The 17,020-nt window shown below is 43.1% G+C and overlaps 1 protein-coding gene across 3 annotated transcripts in view; it reads right to left on the minus strand.

Annotated features, from left to right (window-relative positions):
* hdac4 (histone deacetylase 4) overlaps positions 1-16,721 on the minus strand; it is a 444,296-nt gene extending 427,575 nt beyond the window's left edge. For all 3 annotated transcript variants that reach the window (XM_078229095.1, XM_078229105.1, XM_078229104.1), the window contains exon 1: positions 16,559-16,721. The gene's annotated coding sequence lies outside the window, so the exon portion shown is untranslated. The remainder of the gene's footprint in view (positions 1-16,558) is intronic.
* Between the last annotated feature and the right edge of the window lie 299 nt (positions 16,722-17,020).

Below are 17,020 nucleotides of genomic sequence, written 5' to 3' on the forward strand. Positions count from 1 at the left end.
CACAATTATATACTTTTTCTTTAAGTCTGATATTATCTTTAACTATTTTAGTTAACCATGAATGGTAGGTCCTCCCCTTGGAATTTCTCTCTCATTGGACTTTTTCTATTCTGTATATTCTGAAATAGTCGCTTAAATGTCTGCCACTGAACTCTATTAATCTATCCCATAAGCACATCTGCCAGCTCACTTTAGCTTGCTCTGCTTTCAAGCCCTCAAAATGGTCTTTATTTATGTTTAAAATATTAGTCTTGGACCCACTCTTCACTCCTTCAAACTCAATGTAAAATTCAATCATACCATGATTGCTGCTACCTTGAGCATCTTCACTATGAGGTCATCAATTAATCCAATCTTGAGAGTTCAGGCAGTATATCTTCACACAAAGGATAGTGTAAATCTGGGACTCTCTCCCCAGTAGTTGCTGAGACCAGGTTAACTGAAAATTTCAAACTGAGATTGATGGATTTTTGTTAGGCATGGGTATTGAAGGTCATGGAACCAAGGCACTGGGATAGACTTGGGTGTAGATCGGTCTTAATCTAATTGTATGACAGATCAAGCTTGAGGGGCTGAATGGCTTAATCCTCCTGCTCCTTGCAATGCTCCCAATATTGATAATGAAAACAGAAAATGTTGGAGACATTCAGGTCAGTCGATAAAACTTCAGATGTGGTTCCTTCATCAAAACACATACTATGCATCACGTAGTGGAGGACATGCCCCTGTCTCCACCAAAGGTGATGGAGTGGAGATGGTTGAGAGTTTCAAGTTTCTAGGTGTTCAGATCACCAACAATCTGTCCTGATCCCTCCATGTTGACACTATAGTTAAGAAAGCCCACAAACACCTCCACTTTCTCAGAAGGCCAAGGAAATGCAGCATGTCCGCTACGATTCTCACCAACTTTTACAGATGCACCATAGAAAGCACTCTTTTTGGTTGTATCACAACTTGGTATGGCTCCTGCTCTGCCCAAGACCATAAGAAACGGCAAAGAGTTGTGAAGGTAGCCCAGTCCATTACTCAAACTAGTCTCCCATCCATTGACTCCATCTACACTTCCCGTTGCCTCAGAAATGCAGCCAGCATAATCAAGGACCCCACGTACCCTGGACATACCCTCTTTTTCCATCAGGAAAAAGATACAAAAGTCTGAGGTCACGTACCAACCAACTCAAGAACAGCTTCTTCCCTGCTGTCATCAGACTTTTGAATGGTTCTATCATTAAGCTGATAGTTCTCCTCACCCTACCGGTAACTGCAACACTGTATTCTACACCCTCTCCTTTCCCTCTCCACTATGTACTTTACGAACAGTATGCTTTATCTGTGTAGCTCGCAAGAAACAATACTTTTCACTGCATCCCAATACGTGACAATATCAATTTAATCAACATGTTTTAGTTTCAGATTTCCAGTTTTTTTTGGCTTTTTAATCTCTCTTGATGTTACCACACTTTAGAAGAGAAAGGTATGAAGGTGACAAGGTGCAGAGTACATTGTGCTATTGCATTATGCTAGTGAGTAGCAGGATACGAATGCAGAACTGTAGTACTTCAGATCAAGGATCATGCCTGAAGCACTCACTCGTCACTTCAGATGCTAGTGTCTGATCTGCTAAGCAACATATTCTGTTTTTTTTCAGATTTCCGGTACATGCACTATTTTGTGTACTGTTTTCAGCTACACTAGCAGAAGAGAGACAAAACTGAGAAAGAAAACATACAAATGGGTCATAAGTCACAGTCTTATTGTAATTTAAGTCACAGTCACAATTGTAATTTAAGATTCAAATGATTATTATAAACCACTCTCATATCCAGTCCTTTGCCAATGTGATTATTCTGGGAATCTAATTCATTTCACTTAATTGCTTACTCCAATTCAGGGTCAAGGGGAGTCGGAGCCTCTCCCGACTGGGCACAACGCAGGGTACACCTAGGACGGGACACCAGTCCATCACAGGGCACACATATACAAACTGAGGGTCAATTTAACAAGGTCAATCCATCTAATCTGCACACCATCGGAGTGTGGGAGGAAACCCACACAGACACAGGAGAATATGCAGACCCCACACCATCACCCAAGGCTGAATTGAGCCCTGGAGCCGAAAGGCAGCAGCGCTAACCACTGTGCTGCCCGGAATCTAATTAACATCCACTTGATCATATTGATGGGCAAACCTACATTTCTGTAATGATAATGTGAGCAGCAGGTATTTTACTGAGGCACACTTATGAGACAGGCTGCTGAGTTTGCAACTGAATTTTTTCAAAATGTACTTCTTTAGAAGATTCATTTTCTTCACAGATTCAACAATCACATCGCTATGATATAATTGCATGTGTGGTATCAGTGAATTGATGGCAAACCAATAATTTAAGAAATACACTGTACAGCAACTTTGTCAACAAATTATACTCCCTCAATTAACATTAAGCATATATATGCTCATACAATGCTTACAATTAGTAACGCTTTACACTCAATGAGTAAAATACAAAATTAAAAGCATATATTAATGTCTCTGGATCACAATTGCTAAAATTAGAAATAGCTAGCACGATGAAAAAAGTTAATTCAAAATTACACCGAAAATGTTAAGCTAACCAGCTGCTGTGCATTTCCAGCAGGTTCCCTTTCAATGTTGAAAAATTATTTACCCACCTTTACTCAAGGAAAATCTAAGTGGTTAGATTATAAAGATTACTAACGGCTCTAATGTTACAGAGGTTGGACACCTCTACTGGCAGTGTTACACTTGATATTTTTGGATAATTAGCCATGTTAATATGGCTACATAATAAAACATCAGTAATTTCAACTCTCTCAGTCCTGGGAAGTCGGTCCTCTGGGGAAAATTGGCAATTTTCTAAGTAATACCACAACCACACATACCAATAGGTCATTGACAAGAATTAAGTTTTTCCACTTGAGTTTATCAAGTGCACCGATGTTGCCTTGAGAGCAGCAAAATGGTACCAAAACTTCAATTACACCCTTCCATTCTCTCTCCTCCCTGCCCCAGCAGAAATTTAAATAGGCAAGGGGTGAGACAGTTAAAAATGTGCACCTTGGAATCCAACTTTAACCTAGTCCAAGGATTCCCAAACTTTCCCGCTGAACCCAGTTTGTACAGCAACTTTGTTCCATTGTAGGCCAGGCTCATCTGTACAATTTGAAAAACGTTGCGAATCTGAGGACGGGGCAGCCAGGCCTCGGTGAGTGAGTGAGTGTGTGAGAGACGAGCGTGCATGTGTGAGATGAGAGCGAGTGTGTGTGCTTGAGAAATGAGAATGAGTGAATGAGGGATGAGAATGGGTGAGTGAGGTTTGTGAGAGCGTATTTGTGTTAGAGATGAGAGTCTATGTTTGACAGCTGATAGCATGCGTGTAAGAGAGAGGAGTGAATGAGTATGTCTGTATGAGCAGAGAACGTGTCTGAGAGAGATGAGTGAACGAGTTTTTGTGTTAGAGATGAGTGCATGTTTTAGAGCATGAGAGAGAGAGCTGAGAGTGAGTGTTTGCACATGAGATGAGAACGTGTGTGTGCGTGTGCATGAGAGAGAGAGAATCTGTGTGTCCGAGAGAAAGGTGAGGTATGTCCAATGTGAGATTCCAGCTTTACTGTTCTTGTTTAAAATCAAGTGAGCAGAAACAATCCTCTCATTAAAAATGACAAAAAAGTAAGACCCAAGTATACGTTTTCAATCATAGTAAATGCATACATCCAAGAAATAGAAAAGACTTCTATAAATGAGGTTTTTGTATGTTTGTCCCTATTATGCAATTCATTTTTGTGGTTTGACTCTTCAACACAAGAATGTGTCTCTGGGTTCCTTCAGTTTCTAGGGATCATAGAATCATACAGCTTAGAAAAGGCCCTTCAGCTCATCAAGTCCGCACCCGACACATTAGAAACACCTGAACTCCCACCTAATCCCATCTGCCAGCACTTGGCCCATCGCCCTGATATTCGGTATATGTGTCAGGCCCTCATCCGGCTACTCTTAAAAGGACGCGAGATAACCAGTCTCCACCAGCCTCCCAGGCAGCGCATTCCAGACCGTCACCACCCTCTGGGCAAAAAGGTTTATCCTCACATCCTCACTATACCTCCTGCCCTTCACCTTGAACCTATGTCCCCTCGTGACTGACCTTTCAACTAAGGGGAATTCATCCACTCTGACCATTTCTCTCATAATCTTGTACACCTCGATCAGGTCGCCTCCTCAGTCTTCTCTGCTTCAGAGAAAACAACCCAAGCCTATCCAACCTCTCTTTATAACTTAAATGTTCCATCCCAGGCAGCATCCTGGTGAATCTCCTCTGCACCCTCTCCAGTGCAATCACAACCTTCCTATAATGTGGCGACCAGAACTGCACACAGTACCCCAGCCTCACAGGGAGGTCAAAAGGATTCTGTGGCTGGAAAGTTTGGGAAAGCCTGACCTAGTCAATCGAACAGGTGACAAGGGCATCTGCCAATATGCTTTCTTTTAGAGAAAAAGCCCTACTTCCCATCCTGAGGATATCAAAATATGCTGTAAATATTCAGCAGGTCATGCAGCAGCTGTGGAGAAAATGTTTTGGATCTTTGATCTTCTCTCTCCACCTGACCTGATTATATCCAACATTTTCTGCTTTTATTTCAGATTTTCAGCATTTGGATCTGCACCCCCACCAACCTCCACTGTCCTAATCTTGTGAGACCTTGCAGACTGGCTTTGGCTGTTAATCCTGCCACTTAGTTGGTCTGTGCACAATTTCTTACCTGATAGGACGAGGCCCAAGAGTTAAAATACCCTTGGCTTCATTTCTGCAGCTTGGGTAACTTTCCCACTTCTGTTATTGCCTACTCATCCAAACAAAAATTAGAGCCTACACTTTTTTACATTAGATTTCACATGTATTGTGCAAACAAGAGTTATGTGAATTTTATTTTTAAATGGTTGTGGAAGCAGCTCTCACTGAAAGCAATGAGAAATCAATTGGATGATCTGACCAAGCTGCATTTTTCGCTTTGGTTCTTTATAATCACTGATCTTACACAAACCAGGCATCCAATCCCCGACTCTGAATCCAAATAGCATAGAACATAGAACATTACAGCGCAGAACAGGCCCTTCGGCCCACGATGTTGCACCGACCAGTTAAAAAAAAAACTGTGACCCTCCAACCTAAACCAATTTCTTTTCGTCCATGAACCTATCTACGGATCTCTTAAACGCCCCCAAACTAGGCGCATTTACTACTGATGCTGGCAGGGCATTCCAATCCCTCACCACCCTCTGGGTAAAGAACCTACCCCTGACATCGGTTCTATAACTACCCCCCCTCAATTTAAAGCCATGCCCCCTCGTGCTGGATTTCTCCATCAGAGGAAAAAGGCTATCACTATCCACCCTATCTAAACCTCTAATCATCTTATATGTAATAGGACACAGTTACTAACCTGATTTTACTGATCTTGTGCTTCACTCCAAATATTTGTTACAAGCAAGGATGCAAAGCAGCAGACGCATGCAATCCAGGTTAGCACAATGTACAAAGTGGCACTTGTATATATCAAAAATTGATCAATCTATTAGCATACGTCACAGTCTAAAAGAATCCTGGTGTTGAACTTCCTTCCTTCTCCCCATGGTTGCAACAATGCCAGAGTTCACTGGTTCTCCAACAAAGCTCATGGCCTGCATCATATCTCAAGGGAAGATGTAGTAAGCTTATGCCAAGCACTTTCCAAAGCCTAACGAATGCTCACATCTTGTTTCCACAGTCCCTTCTTTTTTGTTCTTTTTCTTTGATGGGTGCCAGCATTTGTTGCCCATTCCTAATTGCCCTTGAAATGAGGGGCTTGCTAGGCCATTTCAGGTGGCAGTTAAGAGTGAACCACGTGGAAATGTGATTTGCTGCAATTCTGCTCCTGGAGAAAATCTAATAAGTATAAATGTAAATTGAGATATTATCAGTGGTCTACCAATTTTTATAGTCTCGAATTACCCCCAAAAATTTCAGTCCACACTTATTTAGCAATTTTTATGTGAAGCACAGATAGATTGGCTTAATTGCCCCAAGTAAGGAGGGGGAAATATAATGATCCAAGATTCTCACTCCTGACTGCTAACTAATGACCACTGTTAGAAAGGCTATGTTATGTGGATACTACTTATGAATATAATTACGCTTAGGTCTGATATCCCCTGCCCCATTTCCAGTTAAAATAGCTCACCAACATTAACCCATTACTCAAGAAGGGCCACTTGGGAAAAGCAGCAAAGGAATTTCCTTGACTCACCAGACACCTTAGTAAAAAGTATCCTGATGCACACAGTTTTAGCTATCACCATGACCCCTTATTCCCTTCGTGCCAAATCAATAACACTGGTTTCGAACACTTCACACCTCTTAATTCATTATGCACCGCCTATGAAAATACTCCAGTGGAAGACAGAAACCTTACCAAGTACCACTCTTGTCCAAATAAACATTGAGAGAACAGATCGTCATGCTTGGTTGTGATTTCAGACCAATAAAAGCAGGAGGTTCTCTTCTGACAATTGAAGTGAATTGTTACCTTTATTTGATTGACATTGTTAAGTAGTTATAAGTTCTTTCCGTGATCTCTTTTTGTCAATGTCCCAACGTTTATTTGGACAAAATTAAGAAGTGTTATTGATACTTTAATGGTCTGGCTGATTGACATCTTTATAGGATTGCAGGAACAGCAGATTTTCTTTCTAAAGAGGATTTGTGAACGTGTGTTCATAGAATCCCCAGAGTGCAGAAGGAGGCCATTTGGCCCATTGAGTCTGCACTGACTCTCTAACAGAGCATCTTCCACAGGCTCACCACCCCGCCTATCCCCATAACCCTGCGCATTTACCATCTAACCTACACATCTTGGGAAACTAAGGGGCATTTTAGCATGGCCAATTCACCTAATTTGCACATCTTGGGACTGTGGAGAAAACCCACACAGACACAGGGAGAACGTGCGAACTCCACACTGACAGTCACCCAAGGCCGGAATCAAACCCGGGTCCCTGGCGCTGTGAGGTAGCAGTGCTTGCCACTGTCAGTGTGCTGCCCATTTTTTCCTGTCAGCAGTTCCACACTTGCCATTCTTATTACATGGCTCATAAATTCATAGGTTCATAAGATGTAGGAGCAGAATTAGGCCATTCAGCCTATCGAGTCCACTCTGCCACTCGATCATGGCTGATATGCTCCTCATCCCCATTTTTCTGCCTTCTCCCCATAACCCTTCAACCCATTCCCAATTAAAAATCTGTCTAACTCCTCCTTAAATTTACTCACTGTCCCAGCATCCACCGCACTTCATTGATTATGTACATAGTGCATACTGCAAGGATGCAAATGGAAGGGGCATGAGTTGGCATGGACAGTATGAGGTTCAATGGGGAATGCCTGCGGCATGATTTGGTACAGAAGAGGTATGGACAAGATCTTCTGAACTTACCTTACAAAAGGTTCCCTAATCTAGACTACAGTTCACTACTCCTCTGAGCGGTCAAGAACCACAAGTCATGGAGAACCTGAGGGGTGGGTAGGGGTTATCCCATGCTAACAAAAAATGGATGCATCAGAAACTGGGGTGGGAACCCTGCAATCGGCCGTTTTTAAATAGTTCATTCCAACTCTCTGAAAATCCAGGCCTATGGATCTTGACATGGATGGCAGCTACTCACAGGGCAAGAGCTATGATGGCCAGAAATGTGTGACAGGATAAAATTACAATATGGAAACAAAAAGAGTTAGATACACCCAAATACCAATCTGTGAAATAGACCAAATAAAGTCATTTTAGATAGTGTGCACTTCGACTTCATTCTTGAACCCAACAATCATCACTACTCTGGTCCTCCTGTCAGTCTCCAACCTGCAATTGTTCACTCTGCGAACCAAATATATAACTGAGAAAATAACAAAATACTCCTACCACAACTCTATAAATCAAGTCAGTTTCTGGGTTTTATAAACATTGGAAAATACTGTAGGTTCACAGTCATGGGGAGGGGGAGTTCAAGAGTTATCCAGATGGCCAACCTGCAGCTGCTGCCTGGCATGGCGAGATCAAGAAAATATGAGCATAAAAACAAACATTATATATTGCCACGACAAGAACAGTAATGCCACAACAGATCCTTAAGTTTTATCATTCTGGGAACGAATTCACTTTTACTATGATTATTTAATGAGAAATCAGAGTTCTGAAGTTTAACACAAGAAAAAAATTGCAACACTGGGGTTTTCATTAATATGCAAGATCTGATTTAATCCATGGCTTGTCCTTTCTTCATTGAATAAATGTAATGTGGGCGGCACGGTGGCACAGTGGTTAGCACGGCTGCCTCAAAGCACCAATGACCAGGTGCGATTCCCGGCTTGGGTCACTGTCTGTGCGGAGTTTGCACGTTCTCCCCGTGTCTGTCTGGGTTTCCTCCGGGTGCTCTGGTTTCCTCCCACAATCCGAAAGACGTGCTGGTTAGGGTGCATTGGCAATGCTAAATTCTCTCTCAGTGTATCCGAACAGGTGCCAGAGTGTGGTGACTAGGGGAATTTCACAGTAACTTCATTGCAGTGTTAATGTAAACCTACTCGTGACACTAATAAATAAACTTTATTATGGGTTTTACTCATGAGTCTTGTGACCTTCAATGCTGTCAATGTATATTGTGTTCATAAAAAGGCAATTTAAATCAGTTTCACTGTTCATAAATAGAAGGGCTACCATTGAAAATGGTCACTTTTACCCAATCACCTACATCTCTAGCAATGCAAAGAAAATAAACTTTAAAAATATCACATGGATGCACTGAATGCATTCTGAAAGACGTGCTGGTTAGGCGCATTGATCTGGACAGGCACCAGAGTGTGGCAACTAGGGGAATTTCACAGTAACTTCGTTGCAGTGTTAATGTAAGTCTTACTGGTGACATTAATAAATAAACTTTTACTTGAATAATTGCTTTGGTTAAAGTGTCCCTCTAAATATAATCCTTCGTCATTTCTAAGACATAACTGTTCACTTTTTAAAGCATGTTTAACTACCAGAAAGCTCTCCTTCCCATTCAGCATCGCTGAATCCAAAGAAACGATACAGGTTAACGCAAGCAGGATGAAAGAACATAACTCTAACTTTCCCACAGGGACAACACTGAATATTACCATCTTCTGTCCCTTGGTTTTTATATGATTCAATAATTGCTCAACTTCCAGGTGTAAACTACATACAGATTATGCTCCAATGATCACCAACAACTCAGGATCATGAAAATTGAGAGCTAGGTTCATGAAAATTGAGAGCTAGGTTCAGTCAAAATAAGTCAATAAAGTATCTGCAACCAGTATTAGAGGAGAGCTCGGAACAGATCTCCCAATGATCACTTAGAATCATAGAATCCCCACAGTGCAGAAGGAGGGCATTCAGCCCATCAAGTCTGCATCGACTCTCTGACAGTGCATCTTACCCAAGCCCTCTCCCCCGTTCTATCACTGTAACCCCATGTAGTTACCCTGTTAATCCCCCTAACCTACACATCTTGGGACACTAAGGGACAATTTAGCACGGCCAAACTACCTAACCCACACTTGTGGAAGGAAACCGGAGCACCCGGAGGAAACCCATGCAGACACGGGGAGAACGTGCAAACTCCACACAGATAGTCACCTGAGGCTGGAATCGAACCCGGGTCGCTGGCGCTGTGAGGCAGCAGTGCTATCCACTGTGCCATCGTCCTGTCCCAAGAGAAATGCATGGAATGGAACAACCTGCATTTATTAAGCAAATTTAATATGGTAACGCACCCCAAAGCTTTAATAGAAGAGGTATCAGACAAAATTTGACACTAAACCACATAATGAGATATGAATGAGGAGGTAGGTTTTAAAGGGTACCTTAAGGAAAGGGGTACAGAGAGGTTTAAGGAGGATTTCCAGAGTTCTGGATCCAGATAGCTAAAAGCATGCCTGAGGAAAAAGGGGCGAAGGAATTCAGGGATGCACAAGAAAACACGATAACAACTGAGGGAGGGAAAGGAAAGAAAACAAAATTCCTCTCAGCATGTATGATGATACCACAGCAGCAAAGTAATGAATCAATATGACCTGCAAGAATGTTTGGTTCAAAGATGCTTCAGCAGTTACTCAATTGTTATACCCCAAAGACTTGTACCAAGTAACTTTAAGAGAAGGTTGAAGAAAATTAAAGCTTAAAAACTGCATGATATTGCAATCCCAGCCCCAGTTAATGTTAAGTAAACATACTTTTTAATAGTTTTATATACATTTAAATTTGTAGTTTTAGTTTGCATAGCTTTGGTACAGGTACAGATAGATTTAACTACACTAAATAGTAGATTTTTAAATAATTTAACTTTTAATTAGTGCCTCATGCTTTTAACTACTCATCTCAGAAATGTTGCCTTGGTAAGACACCTGAGCAAGGAATGGATGATAAAGAGTTTAACCCTTCAAAAAGGGGCGGCACGGTGGCACAGTGGTTAGCACTGCTGCCTCACAGCGCCAGGAACCCACGTTCGATTCTCGGCTTGGGTCACTGTCTGTGTGGAGTTTGCACATTCTCCCCGTGTCTGCGTGGGTTTCCTCCCACACTCCAAAGATGTGCGGATTAGGTGGATTGGCCATGCTAAATTGCCCCTTACTGTCAGTGGGACCAGCTAGGGTAAATACATGGGGTTATGGGGTGGGATCGTTTTCGGCGTAGATTCGATGGACCAAATGGCCTCCTTCTGCACTGTAGAGATTCTATGAAAAGGGATATGTCTCAGACCCCTAAGGATAATGAAGTGGTGGATCATAAAGGAAGACTGCTAGCAGATGGTGATGACTGTGAATAAGACAGAAAGGCTGGCTTCAGACCAGATGAGGTGAATTGCTGCTGTGCAAAGGCTGCCATGGCAAAGAACATTCATAGTAGAGGCATTAATTGAATTAGAGCCATTAAAAACTTTAGTTTATTCTCCCCCAATCATTTCTTAGACTAATATTTAACAGATGTTAATGTCATGCTATTGTAAATCACCGGTAGGATATACATTCTAGTAAGCTGCCCAGTGAAAAAAAATAGGGTTATTTACAAATGTTCAATCATTAATACGTGAAAACCATAAATCCACTAAATAAGGTTCATAGACAAGTTCTGGCTAAATCCCAATTAGAGTACTGCATTCCATTCTGAGCACCACACTTATGGAAGAATATAGTGTCTTAGTAAGAGGGTGCAGTGCAGAATCACCAGAGCAATAACAGGCCTAAATGATTAAATTAAGAAAACAGATTGCACAAAACCATGGTTGTATTCTACAGAAGGTTAAGGGGTGATATATTTGTGGTGATTTATGATTATAGGAGATGATAGAGTAAAGGAAGAATTTAGACAGAGGGAAACTATTTCTCTTGGTGGATGAGTCCAGAATAAGAGGTCATAACCTCAAAATGAGAGGGAGGCCATTCAAGGATGATGTCAAAATACGCTGCTTCAACAGAGGGGAACAGAAAGCTGGTACTCTCCAAAAATAATGTAATGTAATGTTTTCTCTATTTATTTATTTTTTTAAGTGCACAGGTTGATTTGTATAACTATGCAGTCTCTTTAAATCTTTTTGGTGCTGCCACACATACACAGTAACTTCAAGGGGTCGACTTGTGCATCAGCTGCTCAGGAACATGTGGATTGCTACGCGGCAACACAACTTAGAGGAAACATTGCTGCTGAAGCAAAGCCAACTGAAAATTTTAAAATGGCGACAAGTAGGTTTGAGTACGACGGTAGTACGGAGTGTTATACAACCAAAGCAGGTGGATTGAAGTAAGTGATGGATCAGCTATGACCTAATTGAATAGAGGAAGAGGTTTGTGATACTGACTGACTGTGATTAAATCTGATTGCCACTGACATCCGGTTTAAGATAGCAAAAGAATGGGGACTTCACACTCAGCAACACGAACTAAATTAACAAAATGGAAATGGATTCCTCATATCCACTGTCCTTTATGCACTGCCCACTATATTTTGAAAAGAAAACGTCAACTAGGGCAGAGTGGTTAGCACTGCTGCGTCACAGTGCTAGGGGCCCCGGTTCGATTCCTGGCTTGGGTCACTGTCTGTGCGAAGTCTGCACGTTCTCCCCATGTCTGCGTGGGTTTCCTTCCGGTGCTCCAGTTTCCTCCCACAGTCCAAAAGACGTGCTGGGTGGGTGTGGAAATCACAGAAACCCTACAGTGCAGAAACAGGCCATTCGGCCCATCAAGTCTGCACCGACCACAATCCCACCCAGGCCCCACTCCCATATCCCCACACATATTACCCGCTAACCCCTCTAACCTACGCATCTCAGGACACTAAGGGGCAATTTCAGCATGGCTAATCAACCTAACCAACACATCTTTGGACTGTGGGAGGAAACCGGAGCACCCGGAGGAAACCCACGCAGACACGAGGAGAATGTGCAAACTCCACACAGACAGTGACCCAAACCGGGAATCGAACCCAGGCCCCTGGAGCTGTGAAGCAGCAGTGCTAACCACTGCGCTACCGTGCCGTGGAGTTTGCACGTTTCCTCCGTGTCTGCGTGGATTTCCTCTGGGTGCTCCGGTTTCCTCCCACAGTCCAAAGATGTGCGGGTTAGGTGGATTGGCCATGCTAAATTGCCCCTTAGTGTCAGGGGGACTAGCTAGAGTAAACACATGGTGTTATGGGGATAGGGCCTGGGTGGGATTGTGGTCGGTGCAGACTCAATGGACCACGTGGCCTCCTTCTGCACTGTAGGGATTCTATGATCCTAACCTTTATTCACAACTACATTTTTTCAACTTCAAAATTATTGTCTGTGATTTGTCCCTTGATGCTTCCATCATGTCATACAGAATTAAGTTAGAAGTAAATCTTGTGCGCTTCCACCCTAACCATGATACCATATAATTTATGCTTCAACAGCAATATCATTTTTATCACTTATATTTATCAGCGCAGTCATCTTCTGCACATTTACAGCAAAATCAACAAAACTATAATATGAAACCTTAAAGTAGTGCTTCAGTCTTTCAGTCTGTTGATGCCCATGTTTTATTCTTGTGGTTGATAACACTATTAAAGTGGCAAAGACTTTACACAGAATGACTTAAAATTCAATGTTTCCCTAAATAAACAGATCCAGTTTACAAAAGTGTACTTTTACAAAAGTGAAATTGCTCCACATATGTGGAATATCATTTAAAACATTGCAGTTAACAAACATGCGTGTTAGATTGTAGAAAGAATGGCCAGTGATACCCCTTACCTGACTCAATACTGCATGCTATCTTTTACACAAGTCCAGTCTCAATCTACAGGCATATAGAAACAACAACCAGTCTACATTTGAAGAACTAAAGGACAAATACTCTACTGGCCAAATATATGATGCCTTTTGTAATCCAAACTCAGTTCATCATTTAAATATGTGACATGACAGAGACAAAAAGGTATAGTTTTCTACTTGTTGCAGTTTACATCATGTTTAGAGTAGAAGAGAAAGTATAATACACCTGGGCAAGACTCCTCCAGCATATTATCCTTGTGGATGAGACTAACCAACATAACTGATCTACCACCACTTAAACCTCTCCACAGGGACGTATAAATCACACTTTCAATGGGGGAAATCACGCCTAATGCAACATACAACTCCTTCCTTCTGAAACTTACACCTCCTCACTTCTAACCAATGTACAGATTGCACATATTTCGACAACTTATTTTCCTAAAAATCTATTAATAAAAAGGAAGAACACTAAAAGTTTCAAAATATAATACAAATAAAAAGAAACAAAGCTCAGTAAGATCGTTTTTAATTCAAGTTATACAAGATGATGGAAGTGGCATTCATTCAAAAGGTACTTTTACCCTATCATAATGGGTTTTTTTCTTCCAGAAAGCCGTTGAGTGCTGCTTTCACTCAAGTGCACTCTTATAGGACCGCTGGCTTTTACTGTTGCACTCCGTAGTAAAAGGTCTTCCAATTAAGAATTCATTTGTTTTGAATGTACAGTCAGCACAGTTGGAATGACTAAGTCAGTACCCTCTTGTTGTTTAATAGACTTTCTCAATTTTATCATCTGCACTGCTGCCTAGAGCGTTACGAAATACTTTCTTCTCAAAAATAACCAATTTGAACATTCTCTTCCCCCTTCCTTTCCTCATTCCAAACTGAGCTTGAACTAAAATGAATCAAAAACCAAATGAAGGATACATCCACGTTTACGCCAACTATAAACAATCATCTTCACAGTTTTAACAGTGAAAGTTAACACAAGCCTTTCAATCCTAAATATAGACGTTCGTTACTGAACGACCTTTGAGCAAAGGGAAAACAGCAGGGATTTGGGTTTTGTCTCTCTCCCCCCATTCAAGTTAACAAAACTTTCACTAATGAACACCAAGAAACATTTAGAATCTGAGCAAAACGCACTACCAATGGTCGCCTTTGCAGTTGCATTTTACGTTAAATATAAAATTTAACTGAAGGACTGATATACATCAATCACTTAAACCTAGATTCTGTAAAGCTCAATGAATATTAATATTTTATAGGCTCGTATTAATAACAATTAATCTGTATAAGTAAAGAAGCGACTCGCTGGGGTTCGTTAGAAGCTCCATTTCATCCAAATATCATAGAAACCCTACAGTACAGAAAGAGGCCATTCGGCCCATCGAGTCTGCACCGACCACAATCCCACTCAGGCCCTACCCCCACATATTTACCCACTAATCCCTCTAACCTAAGCATCTCAGGACACGAAGGGCAATTTTTAGCATGGCCAATCAACCTAACCCACACATGTTTGGACTGTGGGAGGAAACCGGAGCACCCGGAGGAAACCCACGCAGACACTAGGAGAATGTGGAAACTCCACACAGACAGTGACCCAAGCCGGGAATCGAACCCAGGTCCCTGGAGCTGTGAAGCAGCAGGGCTAACCACTGTGCTACCATGCCGCCCTTTCAAAGATACTTTCAACCATCCCTAAACTAGAAAAATCTAACTCATCACGCTCAATCCAAACATTTTCAATCGCCCTCTGTGCCTGTCTTAGCTAAAATCTCATCAACCCTCCAGTAAGCCAGAGGCCATTTCATGGTTAAATACATTGAACTGTGACACTCTTCAAAGGCCAGGAAGGTCTCAAGTTAGATCCCTGATCTCCAAAGGTTTGGCTGGTGTCAGAGCACAGAGAAATGAGGATTCAGGCCAGACTTGGAAAAGAAAAATACAAGGTGCCAAGCGTCTTAAACTTGATTACTATCCAAAGACTCCTGCTAGAAGTTACTTGCGTTGACACTGATCAGGGCAAGAAAGATCAGCTCAGCCATCATAGTAACCAGGAAGAATGAATATTTGAACAAAGATGCCACAGGGCGGCAAGCATCTACAACAGAACTTCAGATCTGCAAGGGAGGAAACCACCCGGTATATTCCTCCATGCTTCATCCATATCATGATATGGAGAGGCCAGCGTTGGACTGGGATAATCAATCAGCCTCCATTTAGGATTCAGTGCCTGGTTAGAAAGATTTGTTCCCTAGTAATCATCCCATTTTAGTTTAGCCTGACCTCACTTGAAATAGAAGAGATCCCCACGACCAAATGGTTGGGATTCGCCTAGCCCCACTACAATTAAGATAAAGCTCTGAAGAAGGGTCATACAGTCTCGAAACGTTGGCTCTATTCTCGCTCCACAGATGCTGTCAGACCTGCTGAGATTTGCCAGCATTTTCTGTTTTTGTCCCATTACAATTAATTTGGGGGGTGGGGGCATTCTTGGGAAAAATCAATCCACATACACCACATTTCATTCCTTTCCAGGCTTTGTTTATCTCTGCTTGCTCCACTTGAAGTCGAAATAGTTGATTCACCCATTTGAGCAGGGCTGCTGGCTCTCAGTGAGATTTGTGATTTGGATTGCAGTCCACCCAGGGGCTGGCTGAGGTTCAGCCTCAAGGGGTAGGACGTTAGGGAGGGGGGTAATTTTTATTTGAGGGGATGTGAAGAGACTGGGCAGAGCTGCATTGAGCAGTCCCAGTACACACACAGAGAGAGAGGTGTCTGTGTCTCTCTCTCTCACTGGGAGTCCCAGCTCCAGTCACTCCGCATCTCAACCTACCCTAACCGGACGTCCCACCTCCGCCGACCGCCTATTGGAGAACGCCCCTTAGCAACGTCCCAAACAAAGAGACGGCGGGCTTCCCGATTGGCCGGAGGGGGCCGTCAATCAGCCATGGCACTTCCGCTCATCAAGTTGGGTTGGCGTGAACGGTAAATGCTTCAAATGGGTAAGCGAGAGGCGGGAGGGAGAGAGACGGGGGGAAAGGATTAAAAACACAACTAAAACCCGATTGCCCCCCACACACACACCCCGTCTCCTGACAGAATCCGGGAGCAAACCCGCTTGGCGCTGTACAGTAAAATGGGGGAAGGAAGGGAGGACAATCGGGAGAGGGAGCCATTAAAATGGGCGAGCCTTACCCGAGCGCTGCTGGCGGTGGTGGTGGTTGTTGTTGGACAGGGTGAGGTTTGCAGAGGGGGGGGGGGACAGTCCGGGATGAGGACACTCAGTGCGGCTGTGTGAGGGGCCTCGCCATGTCGGCCTGTCCTCACTGACTCTCTCTCTCTCTCTGTCGGAGCGGCCCGGGGGGGGGGGGGGAGCTGGCCGTTTGCGCACGTGACCCGCCGCGCGCCAATCGCAGCGCCCGCGCGCCCAGCCGCTGCGGCTATTTTTAGCACAGGGCGCGAGAGCCCCGCCCACAGCACTGCGCACGCGCGCCCCTCCCCCCTCCGGGGGCGCAGATCGGAATCCCTACCCCCCCCCCCCCCCCTTCCGCCCCCAAGGTCTCCCTTCCAACCCCAACCCCCCCTTTCCCCCAACACTCCCCTAGGGTCCCTCTCTCTCCTCCTCCTCCCGTTCTTGTTTCCTCCATACCCACCCCA

The sequence above is a fragment of the Mustelus asterias genome, chromosome 14, assembly GCF_964213995.1.
Source record: "Mustelus asterias chromosome 14, sMusAst1.hap1.1, whole genome shotgun sequence".
In the NCBI taxonomy this organism is placed as follows: Eukaryota; Metazoa; Chordata; class Chondrichthyes; order Carcharhiniformes; family Triakidae; genus Mustelus; species Mustelus asterias.